The sequence below is a fragment of the Vespula pensylvanica genome, chromosome 21 (assembly GCF_014466175.1).
Source record: "Vespula pensylvanica isolate Volc-1 chromosome 21, ASM1446617v1, whole genome shotgun sequence".
Lineage (NCBI taxonomy): Eukaryota > Metazoa > Arthropoda > Insecta > Hymenoptera > Vespidae > Vespula > Vespula pensylvanica.
The window spans coordinates 1016945-1029444 of record NC_057705.1 but is presented as its reverse complement, the minus strand read 5'-3'; the positions used below and the strand labels follow the sequence as shown (position 1 = coordinate 1029444).

The following is a 12500-nucleotide window of genomic DNA, read 5'->3' as shown; positions in this document are numbered from 1 at the left end:
GCTGTTTCTGCTGCTCCTCTAGAACACGTACGAGCGTTCTAGTCCCAGTGTGTCCCGGGATCGAGCAGGCGCATTATCCCCAGTACCCTGAGCGCGGTTTTGCTCGAGAATGTTCCTGATCTCGCCGCCTCGTGGCTCCGTTATCGAAATGTTCTATTCCAAGGGAAATAACGGAGACCTTATTACGAATACTTTATTTCGTTCTCTTCTTCCTCCTTTTGTGTGTATATATATACATATATATATATATATACGTATATATGTATGTATATATTTCTCTTTTTCTCGTTATCTACCTCTCCCTCTCTTATCGTAAGATATGACCGTCGTAAGAGTAAAAGAATAAGCACGATAAGCCAAGGGGGTTACCCCTGAGGCCTCACTCCACCCTTTCCCCTCCTCAGCTCTCCTCTTCCCCGACCCCACCCCCTTTTGTTCTTTTTCCGTTCGATGCGTTCCTCGATGGCAAGATACGAGCGAGACCCGCCTTTGTCCTGCTTTCATGGTATCGACCCTACACGGCTGACCTAGACTCACTTACATTTTCCAAGCCGTGGGGCCTACTCACCGATCTAATCCTTCTTTCCCTTCCTCTCCTCTTCTCTCTCTCTCTCTCTCTCTCTCTCTCTCTTTCTCTTTCCTCCGTTTCTCTTTGCATCTCCCTTCTCTCTCTCTCTCTCTCTCTCTCTCTCTCTCTCTCTCTCTCTCTCTATCGCTAAATTTCTAATGAAATTCCAAACTTCTCGTTGAAACATAAACGACGAAGACGACGAAGACGATGAACACGACGAAGTATAGAGTAGGAGCGTGCGCGCAAGAATGTGGGATACAGAGTAGCTACAACCGTGTCGATATTTATGACGCGGTTCTCTCTTGCACTTCTAACACATTCGCGGACTCGGAAAGAAATTGATAAAATCTCGGCAATACCGGGCGGGGATTCTTGGAAACGCGTTAACGCGTCTTGGCACGTACTCTTGGTACCAACGAAGATGAGAGACGGAGACAGATACAGAGAAATATGTATGTATGTATGTATGTATGTATATATATATATATATATATATATATATATATATATATACAGAGAGAGAGAGAGAGAGAGAGAGAAGTATATATGCCTTATGGCATCTCTCTAACACTCGAGTTTCTTCACCCGGATTATATATGTTCTTTTCTATTTTTCATTCTATTCGAATTCTTTCCTAGATATATACATACGTATGTACATACATAGATATACATAGATATAGACATATATCTCCAACGATGTCTTATACATATATATCTACGTATATATTACATATCTACGGATCGTAGAAAAATTATGTAGACATACTGGTAGTATCGGCTGAAAAGGAGTTGGAAGAGAATTGTAGGTGGAAAGAATCTTTACGGTAGATGCACAGTTTCAAGGATTCTATCGGAAATTCTTTACAGCTTCTCTCTATCTCTATCTCATTCTCTCTCTCTCTTTCTCTCTCTCTCTCTCTCTCCCTCTTTTTACCATCATCTTCTCTTTTTCTTCTCTTTGTATTTTCTCATATAAACTGTGGACGTTTGGTTTACATATGAAAAAAATTCCTCGATTATAATTCATTTTGCCTTTGCAATAAAAAGAACAACGATGATGATTACGACGATGGTGGTGATACGATCTATATATACAGAAAATCTACAAGTAAACGTGGAATTCTAGTTTCTCAGAAAGACAGAGAGAGAGAGAGAGAGAGAGAGAGAGAGAGAGAGAGAGAGAGAGAGAGAGAGAGAGAGAGAGAGAGAGAGAATCATTCCTTCCTAATATCCTGCCAACGTAAATTGGTATCCTCGCTCAGAGGAAATTGAAAGCTGCTACCTCGAACGATATACTATATCTAAGACCAAAAATTGTTCACTCTAGTCTCCTAGTTTAAAAATTTGCAAAATATAAAATTGGATTAATAAAAGGTCACGGCTAAGTGTTAAACGATTTTTTTTTTTAATTCAGAAACTCGTTAGTTTTTTACAATCTGCAGAAAAAAAAAACGTAAAAGAAGAAGAGGAAAAAGAAAAAAGCAAGCAAAAAAAAAATAAGCCTAGAAAAAGTAAGTCTCGGGTAAGAGCGATCGATTTTTTTTTAAATCACCCAAGAGATCATCCCCGGTACTATCTCAGATCCTTCTACGAGATCAAAGATCCGTCTTATTATCTCTTTTTTTTTATTTCTTTTTATTTTTGTTGCTTCTCTTCTTTTTCTTTTATCTAACGTAAGCAATTATTTCAACTCCTCCTTAAAAAGCATCTTACATATTAAAATAATCTTACATATTAAAAATATCTTACGTTTTTTTTTTTATTTTTTTATTTTCTTCTGTTATTTTTTTTTTTTTTATCCTTTTATAAACCGAACGATTTAACCGTTCAGAACAAAGTCGGTCAATCGGTAAGGCGTTCATCAAACAGTTTCATTCCGTTTCCGGTAAGAACGATACCAAGAGCCAGAGCTCTTTCTCATCGTGTGATCGTTCTTTATCTCTTTTCATCCTCCATACTTGGGTGCATGTATGTATATATGTATCTATCTATCTATGTATGTATGTAGGTCGATCGACCCACGTACCGGTTCGAGACTTATCCAAACGTGTCGTTTCGATGTCTTATGCTAAGAGCAGCTCACATATCGTTTTGCATTCGTTTGCAATTTCAAGATTTTCTTTATCTTTTCTTACTCCTTTTCTTATTTCTTTTTCTTGTTGTTTTTCTTCCTTTCATTTTTCTCCTTAGGCGCACGAAATACTTTTTTTTTTCGTTTCATCCAATAGATAGATATTCGTATATTTCTAATAGATTCGTTAGGACATTTGAAAGAAAATAGAGATAAAAGAATAAAGTCATTATCGTCGATAAAGTTCGAGATTAGAATCAATTTATTCGGAATTAGAATCTTTATCCGTTCCGTTAAAAAGTAGATAAATTTTTCTTTTAAACTAGATCCTCCTAGAAGAATCCACTACGTATTGTCGTATACATTCTTTTTATAAATTTAGTCTATCACAAATTTTATCCTATTTATGATTCGATTATTCCAATATTTTTATTATATATAAACTATATATATATATATATCATTTAATATCTATGAAAAATATTTAAATTACTTTATAACGTCATCGCTGCATAACGTATACTGCATAAATATTACAACATAAAAATGACACGTGAACATATGTAAAATTAATACGCAACATACGTAATAGATCCTTTAAAATGTAGGAGAAAAAAACGAAACAAAAAAAAAAAAAAAAAGAAAAAAAAAAGAAAACAAAAAAAATTGCTATAGATAGATCAGCGTTTTCTTTCTATTATCTTTTTCTTCCTTTTTATCTTTTCGAAATCTTCGGTTTATTTTTTTTCCCGATGTAGACATCGTCAAACTCTTGATATTTATTGAAAGCAAGCTGCCTCCTTCGAAGGGGGTCGGAGTCGGGGTCGGAGGTCGGGGGTCGGGGATGTTTGAGGCGGCTGCGGGAGGCCGTCGTTCGAGTACTTTGGCACACCGTTATAATTCAACGTTTTATCACGCGACCTACTACTTTGAGATATTACCACTGTCTTATTGATCCGTCCGACCGTGCGCTTGGCCTTTAAAATTGTCCAACTATCAATATTATAGACGTATCGATGCGCTCGAACGTGATATCTTCCATGCCTTAGGTTTTATCCTTCACTTTGCCATGTTTTTATACTTGCTTTTATGTTGCCCACGTATAGGGTGTGTTAAAAGTTCTTAAAGACTAATTTCAAGTTTACGACATTTCTCTAGTTTTACAATTTGATAATTAGGAAAAGAAAATATATGTGTGTATATATATATATATATTAAGGAAAGAAAAACATTGAAAATAATTTTTTGTTAACTAGAAACATTTTTTGATCCAGCTAGTAACATTTAGAGAAGACTAGGTTGTATCTCTATACAAATATATATACGTCTGTGTAAGTTAAGAAAATACAAACGAGTTAACGCGTTAACGTTAAAACGACTAAGATTTATACGATCGTAACCAGGGCTATTGTAATCGATGACTTTGTTCTTGGAAAAGCACTGGAGCCTAGGAGGTGTTTATAGGTCGAGCTAAATGTTTTTCGTTCCTATGTGTTCACGGTTTACTTGTTTTACTTCCTTCGCTGTAGTTCCAGCTATTGTAGAAGACCCTGGTCTGTCTACTTACATCTTTATCTACTTTTTCTTTTTCCTTTTCATCTCCGTCAAGTTGTACTTTTCTCTTTTCTTTTTTCTTGTCTTCGTCTTCTTCTTCTTTTTCTTTTTAATAAACTTTTTGTAGTAAAATGTAATTTATAAATTTTTGAAGCGATCGTGTTTAAAGTTTGTTAAAGAAAAGACTAATCAAATGTGAACGCGTACTTGAAGTTTGAATGTCAGGGTAATCGGAAAGGAAGTCTTGTTACATCGAGGATAGTATGGCTGTGCAGAAAATGTTGAGAGTTTTTCTACTTTAATTCTTTATCATAGTTTCACCTGATCTGTCTACTTACGTCTTTATCTACCTCTTTTTTTTCTTTCTTTCTTTTCTCTTTTCTTTCACCTCGATCAAGTTGTTTATTTGTTTTAAATAAAGTAATCGCGACGCTAACTCCTTTTAATTATCATTTATTCATTTAATTTTCTAACGTCATCTGCAAAACATTTCATCTGTGACGCGGGATTTTCTGTAAATTTCGTTCTACTGACAAAATTTCTACCATTCCACTATAGATACGGTAGATTGGATAAAACAAAATATAAGAAAAGAGAAAAAAAAAAAAGAAAAAGAAAAGCAAAGGAAACGATGCAAGATAAATTATATACAGAAACTAACCTACATTCGGATTGCCTTGACTAATGAAAATAAAATTAATACCTACTTAATTGTACTTATTTCAATTTCCAGATTGTATGTAGATTAAAAGTAGTCGAGCAATGAGATGGAATGGAGGTGCGGAGGGGGGGTGAGAATGGCGACGATGGTAAGGGAGGGGAAAAGATAAGTTCACGCGTTTTTTTTTTTTTTTAATGGATGATTCGAAAAGTAGGACGAGGTGAAATGTTACCTTGTTATTATCAATCAACGGGGGAACCCCGTTAATGTCGATGATATCTTTGACGTAATAAATCGATTACATCGGAAGGTGCGTTGTCGGATTAAGGAATTTAACGATCGGTGAAAGTAAGATAACGAAAGAAAGAAAGAAAGATAGATAGATATACAAAAGAGAAAGAAAGAAAGAAAGAGAGAGAGAGAGAGAGAGAGAGAAAGACAGAAAAGAAAAACAAAGTGTCTCGCGTGAGTTTGAATGATCGATCGTAGATCGATCGAGTGACGTATTTCGATTTATTTATTCGATAAGATCGGTGTAAAGTAAGTGGTTTTTAATTAAAAGTCCACTTTCGTTCGATAAATTTGAAAAGTTATTTTTCCCGTTGAAGGGAAAAAAGAAAAAAAGAAAAGAACATGAAAAAAGAGAGAGAGAGAGAGAGAGAAAGAGAAAGAAAGAAATAACGAGCTATCGATTTTCATTCTCTCTTTCTCTCTCTCTCTCTCTCTCTCTCTCTCTCTCTCTCTCTTATTCATTCTCTAGATATCACAAGATCCTATGAATGCAAAAATATGTTGTCTGCTGGTGGTAAAGCTTCATTGTTGATAATCACGAAGCGTGGCACGATAGATAATTGCAATTGGTCACGCGATACTCTCTCTCTCTCTCTCTCTCTCTCTCTTTCTCTCTCTTTCTCTCTCTCTCTACTACGCATAGTTCGCGCCGACATTGCACCCTCGAATTACAATAACGTCATCGAGAGAATAAAGAACGAAAAGAAGAAAGAAAAAATAAAAAAAAGGAAAAAGAAAAAAAAAACGTTCTCTACGTTTCTCCTACTCCCGTTCTACACCGAAATTTTCGTTTTCGGGCTCGTGACTCTTCGCGGATCTCTTGACGTTAAGCATTACGTTTTTATTTTTAAATCGGGCATGTCGAACTCGTGACCCACGACAGAATTCCTTCTGCTCCAATAAAATGCGAACCCTCTCCTCTTCTTACCCTTCTCTCCTTTCTCCTCTTTCTTCTCCTACTCTTACTCCTACTTCTACTTCTACTCCTTTTCTTCTTCTTCCTCTTCTTCTTCTTCTTCTTCTTCTTCTACTGGGTGGGCCAAAAGTTTCTCTAGCCGATTTTAAAGATCAATTATTTATTCTTTTCTTTCCTTTCCTTCCTCTTTTTCTTTCTTTTTTTTTTTTTGTTGGTTCTTTTTCCGAGACATTTATTACATTCTTTTTTCTTTTTCTTTTTCTTTTTCTTTTCCTTTTTCCTTTTCTTCTTTCTTTTTATACCGTATGATGAAAATAATTTGGATTTTGGATAAACGTTTTAATTGTTGATAACTTCAGTGTCGTTAGTAAAATCATTCGTTTTGATCTCATCGAGCGATATATAATATCTCATATACATATATATATATATATGTATATATATATATATTAATTTCATTTAATGTTACTTTTTTCTTTTTGCTTTTTTTTTCGATATTATTTAATTTGATTTGATTTGATTTGATTTGATCAATTTTCTTTTTAGTAATTTTTTATTCTAACGTTCGATTGTTATTATCGTTTCAAAATAAAATCACTAAAGTTCTGAAAACTCGGGGAGATTAATTTAATACTATCCAATTAAATTCGATTTCGTTTGTTGTTATTTAAAAAAAAAAAAAAAAAAGAAAAGAAAAGAAAGAAAAAAAAAGGAAATTGTTTCTATTTTTTTGTCATTTCTAAGTAGAGAGAATCAATTCATTTCGGTTGGTACTTCATTATAAGAATAAAATCAGTAGCGTTCTGAGCGCTATACTTACGACCGAGACCTATAATTTTATTAATAGAATTTACGCTCGTCTTACGAGCCAGTTCTAACTTGTTCTATACTTTTCATTCCTTTTTTTCTTTTTTTTCTTTTTCTCTTTACTTTCCTTCCATTCCTTTCTTTCTTTGCACTTTTTTTTCTCGACAATGATAAGTATTTAATTGCGTCAGTAATTCGCAAGAGTAATGCGACCAACGATAACTTTTTTTAATGAAACGATTTCGATTATGTTTCCAGAAGTAAATGTTCTACTATTTGATAAAGAAACGTAAACTAGATACCTTATCAACTAAATATATATATATATATATACATATATTCTTAAATACCAGTTTATATAAATATATATATATATGTATTTATATATGTAATGTACTAAATATATATATATATATATACATGTTCTTAAATACGAGTTTAACACTCGCAGAGTTAAATAGCTGTGATTCAAAATTGGATTTTATAGCGAGGTTAAGAGGATAGAATTTATATACGTCTTCTCTCTCTCTCTCTCTCTCTCTCTCTCTCTCTCTCTCTCTCTCTCTCTCTCTCTTTCTCTCGAGAAAGAGAGAACCTTACAACCGAAAACTAGATTTTCCGTTTCTCACAAACCTATGTACGATTCTACGAGTCTCGGGCTAGGCTGGTCGTTAAATAATGTGCTACGTCGGCGAATTGCCAAATTGTGTCCCGTCAATGAAACACGTCCGTTCTCCTGACGTTCGATTAATCCTCATGATATTAAAAATTTATCAAAAGGAAAAAAAAAAAACACGGAAACAAAAAAGAGAAAAAAAAAGAATGTTTAAAAATATTACTTAATTCCTCTTTTTCTTCTCTTAGTTCCATTTTTCTTTTTTTTTTTTGTACACTTTAAATACGAATACGAATTATTATATGTCAAGTCATTTTATTTATTCTACATCGAACTATACTTCGAGAGGAATGAAAAGAAAAAAGAAAAAAGAAAAAAAAGATCTGGAACAATCATTCCGACAACTGCTCACGTCATAATTGCATATTTTTATATTTTCTTTTTTATCTAGTCAGCATCTTCACGCGATAGAAAAAAAATTGATAAAGAAAAAAAAAAAGAAAGAAAGAAAGAAAGAAAGAAGAAAAAATTACAACAACGTATTAAAAAAATATCATACGTATAATTAATTTTTATCTTCTAAACACGAACACAAATTACTATCAAGTGTCGTTCTATTAATTCTACATTCGAACTATGAACTTCTACGAATATTATTAACAATAATAATAACGATGATGATAAAAGAAAGAAAAAAAGTAATATGAAAGAAACAAAAGCAAACAAAACAATCGTCCTGACAACTGCTTACGTCATAGGTAATCGTATTTTTTTTTCTATTTCTTTCTTTCCCTTTCTTTTTTGTTCCTTTTTTTTTTTATTATTCCGGTCAGAGCTTCGATCGAAACAGTCCGTAACTTTATTTCGCTGACCTTTACTATTATACGCCGCCACTTCCTATGTTCAATGTTTTTCGAAGAAGCTCGTCATTTATTACACCTTTCTCTCTCTCTCTCTCTCTCTCTCTCTCTCTCTCAAGTTGGTATATATGAAAGAGAGAAAGAGAGAGAGAGAGAGTGTATAGTCCACGTGATCCTTTATACGTATGTATTATGCTCGTTTATCGTCGACATCACGGACGATGAGATACACTTTTAAAGTTTCCCGAGCTTGAAAGAAGCCTCGACTGTGCGACATAAAATTGTTCGTGGTTAAACGCGTATCCCTTAAAACCTTCGATCGATTTTTTTCTCTCTTTTCTCTCTTTCTTTCTTTCATTTTCTCTCTGTCTCTCTCTTTCTCTCGAAGGAGCGTGCGTGACCTCGTGATTTATTCGCGATGAGAGAGAGAGAGAGAGAGAGAGAGAGAGGGGATGATTTACCAGCGCGAATATGGCGTTCTTCTAAGTTTCATTTAAAATCAACCGTGTATACGTGTCCTCCTACTATTCAACGAATAAGGAAAGAATAAAGTAGAGGATGAAAAAGAAGATAAAAGAATAAAAAAAGATATCTGCTAATTGGGTGATAATCAAGATGGCGACACTTCGGAGCAGACGATTATCACGTTGCTTCTCTTCTTTTTTTTTTTTAAGCGAGATATTAACATCGACACATTGTGTCAGACTAATTAAGAGGTTTCATTGGATACACACATATATATATACACACACACATATATTATATATATATATATAAGTAGCATGCGCATGAAGTCATAAAACGGATGTATGATTTCAGAGCGCATTAATTAATGACGCACCACGTTTTATATGTTTCCTCTTTTTTTTCTTTTTTTTTCTTCTTCTTCTTCTTTTTTTATACAAAGCAGACACGACAAATAGATAGTCTAAATAACGTGGGTGTTCGATGTGATCAAGCTTGGCCAACATCTACGTGTGATAATTCTTTCGTCTGTGTCTGTTAGATTGTTTATTATTTAACTGGAATGATATCGACGATAATCGAATATTCAAATTATCGACGATCCGATAATTTTATTAATTATTTCGAGCAAAATTCGCAATAAAATTTTTTTTACGTAATCCGTTTAATTTTGACAATTAAATATGAGTCAAATATTCAAATTCTCGACGATCCAATAATTTTATTATTCGTTTCGAACAATATTTGCGATAATTCCTTTTTTGTTATGCAATTCGTTTAGTTCCGACGATTAATTGAAGTCAAATATTAAAATTATTGAGAATTTAATAATTTCGCAGAATGGAAAATTTGTTTAGTTCTAACAATTAGCACGAATCGAATATTAAAACGACCGATGATATGACGATGATAATAATTCATAAATGATCTCACTTTCGTAAAACTCGACCGAGCGAAATTATTAATCGTTTAGACTTATTATTACGATATAAATAATAATGATTTTGTAATTTATAAATGATCACGATCGAACATTTATAAACTACAAAATCTACGATCTATTTAAAACATTTCCTATTAATTAATATTTGATATTATCGAAAATATAAAAATTGATAAATGATTAATAAATCATTGTCAGTAAGGTACACGGGCAACAACATTCGAGAAAATTTTACATTCATTTATTATCTAAACGATATAACTAACCGAAGCGAATTAGTACAAGTCGAATATTAAAATGGCCAACGATGTAACAATTCATAAAAGATCTCTCAGCCAAGAAAATTCTTAAAGTGGGTCATGAGCCTAGGCAACTAGGTACACTCTTGGAAATCTCTATACGTATGTCTGCCAAATTTTACGAAGAAAACAGGACATCTTTAGTTATCGCGATGCGACCAGAGGAAAACTGGACCATCCTCTATCTCTATCAGAATATAGAACTAGAACGAGATATTCTCTCTCTTTCTCTCTTTCTCTCAATCGAAACTAAAGAAATTTTATCATTGTCTTAACAACTTCAAACATACTTCGATGGACATTTGCACACGTGCCACTTTCCAAGTTATTTATCTCGATCATTTTGTAATAAAATTATCAAAGTATGCGTATCAAAAGGAGAAAGAAAAAACAAAGAAAGAGAGAGATAAAGAGAATTAAAGTGATCTAAATTAAGTTCTTTTACTTTCTCCCTCTCTCTCTCTCTCTCTCTCTCTCTCTCTCTCTCTCTCTCTTTTTCTCTCTTCATTTAACAATAAGAATATCAAAATGTGTATACTTAATCGATAAAAAAAAAAACAGAACAAAGAAAAAAAAAAACGAAAGTGATCTAAATTAAGTTCTTTTACTCTTTCTCTCTCTCTCCTCTCTCTCTCTCTTCTTTCCCTTTCTTTTTCTTTTCTCAGATGCGTAAAACAAACAGAGATAAGTGTGAAACGCGATAAGCCATCCCTGGCTGCTTTTTAAGAATCGATCGCGTAAAAGGGTACGAGCCGGAGAAAAGTATGCGCATGCGCACTTCTTCTCTTACCTCTTTTCTATCTCTCTCTCTCTCTCTCTCTCTCTCTCTCTCTCTCTCTCTCTCTCTCTCGCTCCCTTCTCTTTTTTTCCTTTGCTCTCTCTTATTCACTCCTTTACTCTCTTTAGCTGTCGTGTAACTTCGATAAGTGGACTTGTTATGAACAGAAAATTAACTCGCATAATATTACCACACTCGACATATATATATATTATATATAAAATATAATCTGTATTGGTAATAATCTCTCACCACATAGGTGGAGACACTTTTCCGACCACTATCAATATTCTAATCCATCTAATTTCTATTCTGTCTATGAAAATCGGATTCCAATTTTCGAAAATGATAGATAGACCCACTCATATACATATGTGTACATATTAAACATTGTACTGTCATATATTATACATTCACATTATACAAATTTTATTTTCTTGATAGCAAACGCACAGACAAGTTATATAAATTAATTGGATTGATAAAACGCTAACATTTCTCTCTCTCTCTCTCTCTCTCTTTATTTTCATTTTTGAAGAAAATATACTTAGATGATAATTATGTAGTGTTTGTTATAACGTTAAAACGTTGAGACGAAAGGGATCTTTTAATTATTAAGAATATTAATTAGTCTGGTCTCTTTATCTTACGTTTTTACAAAAGCTGATTAACAATAAGATAAGAAAGAGAGAGAAAGAAAGAGGAGAGAGAAAAGGATCGAGTTTTCGAGTTTATCGACTATGCAAGATCGTTATTAACTTTTCTCGTGGCCGATTCAATGGCAGTCACAGCAGTACAACGTGTAAGGGTAACTGTGCCGTTATTGATATCCGATGACACTCGCCTATATCGGTTATTCCTGTACGGATTTTGTGGCACGTTCTCTACGTTCGAGAGATATCGTTATTCCGTACAACACAGCTCTATGACCTGTTTAGGTTACGTTCCAGTAACTTACTTTTGTATAAGAACTGGGATCGATCGTCCCAGCTACATTAATTCCTATTACAATGAATGATACTTTATATATATATATATACACATTTACAGAGCGGTGCCCTTAAAATAAGTCATTCATTTTGCAAAGTAAAATATATGTATATATATATATATGATTATATCATTAGATGATATTATTATTGTCTTTAAAGATGGTAGAAAATTCGATTACATTTTTTTAATGACACCAATCTATTATTACTAGTTGACGTTATTCTAAAATTTACATGAAGTATTTTAGAGAAAGGAGAGAGAGAGAGAGAGAGAGAGAGAGAGGGAGGAAGGGAGAAAAGAATTAGAAGCGTTTTCTAGTGAAATGTCATGTAAAAAAAATAAAAAAAGAAAAATTAAAAGATATTCAGTGACGATTAGGAACGACCTGATTCGTCGTTATTATTGAAATTTATTCATTGAAAATTATTCATCCGAAAATCTGGATAAAATATTTTAGGAAAGAGAGAAAGAGAGAGTAAAAGAACGAGGGGAAAAGGATTAGAAATGTTTTCTTGTGAAATGAATTTCTAAGAAACTAGAAAACTCGGTGACAATTTTTAATGACCCGTTTTTCAAGCCCTGGATCTTTCTAAAGTTTGTTTTATAACGAGGAAGAGAGAAAGAGAAAGAGAGAAAGAAAAAGAGAGAGAGAGAGAGAGAGAGAGAGAGAGAG

The 12500-nt window shown here is 33.3% G+C and overlaps 1 protein-coding gene and 1 long non-coding RNA gene across 15 annotated transcripts in view; one reads left to right on the top strand and one right to left on the bottom strand.

Moving 5' to 3' along the window:
• The window catches only part of LOC122636355, a 15335-nt gene extending 6870 nt beyond the window's left edge, over positions 1-8465 (bottom strand). The window contains exon 1 of the long non-coding RNA XR_006328919.1: positions 8429-8465. This is a non-coding gene — a long non-coding RNA (uncharacterized LOC122636355). The remainder of the gene's footprint in view (positions 1-8428) is intronic.
• The window catches only part of LOC122636337 (plasma membrane calcium-transporting ATPase 3), an 88591-nt gene that overhangs the window by 1861 nt on the left and 74230 nt on the right, over positions 1-12500 (top strand). The gene's annotated exons all lie outside the window — the stretch shown is intronic.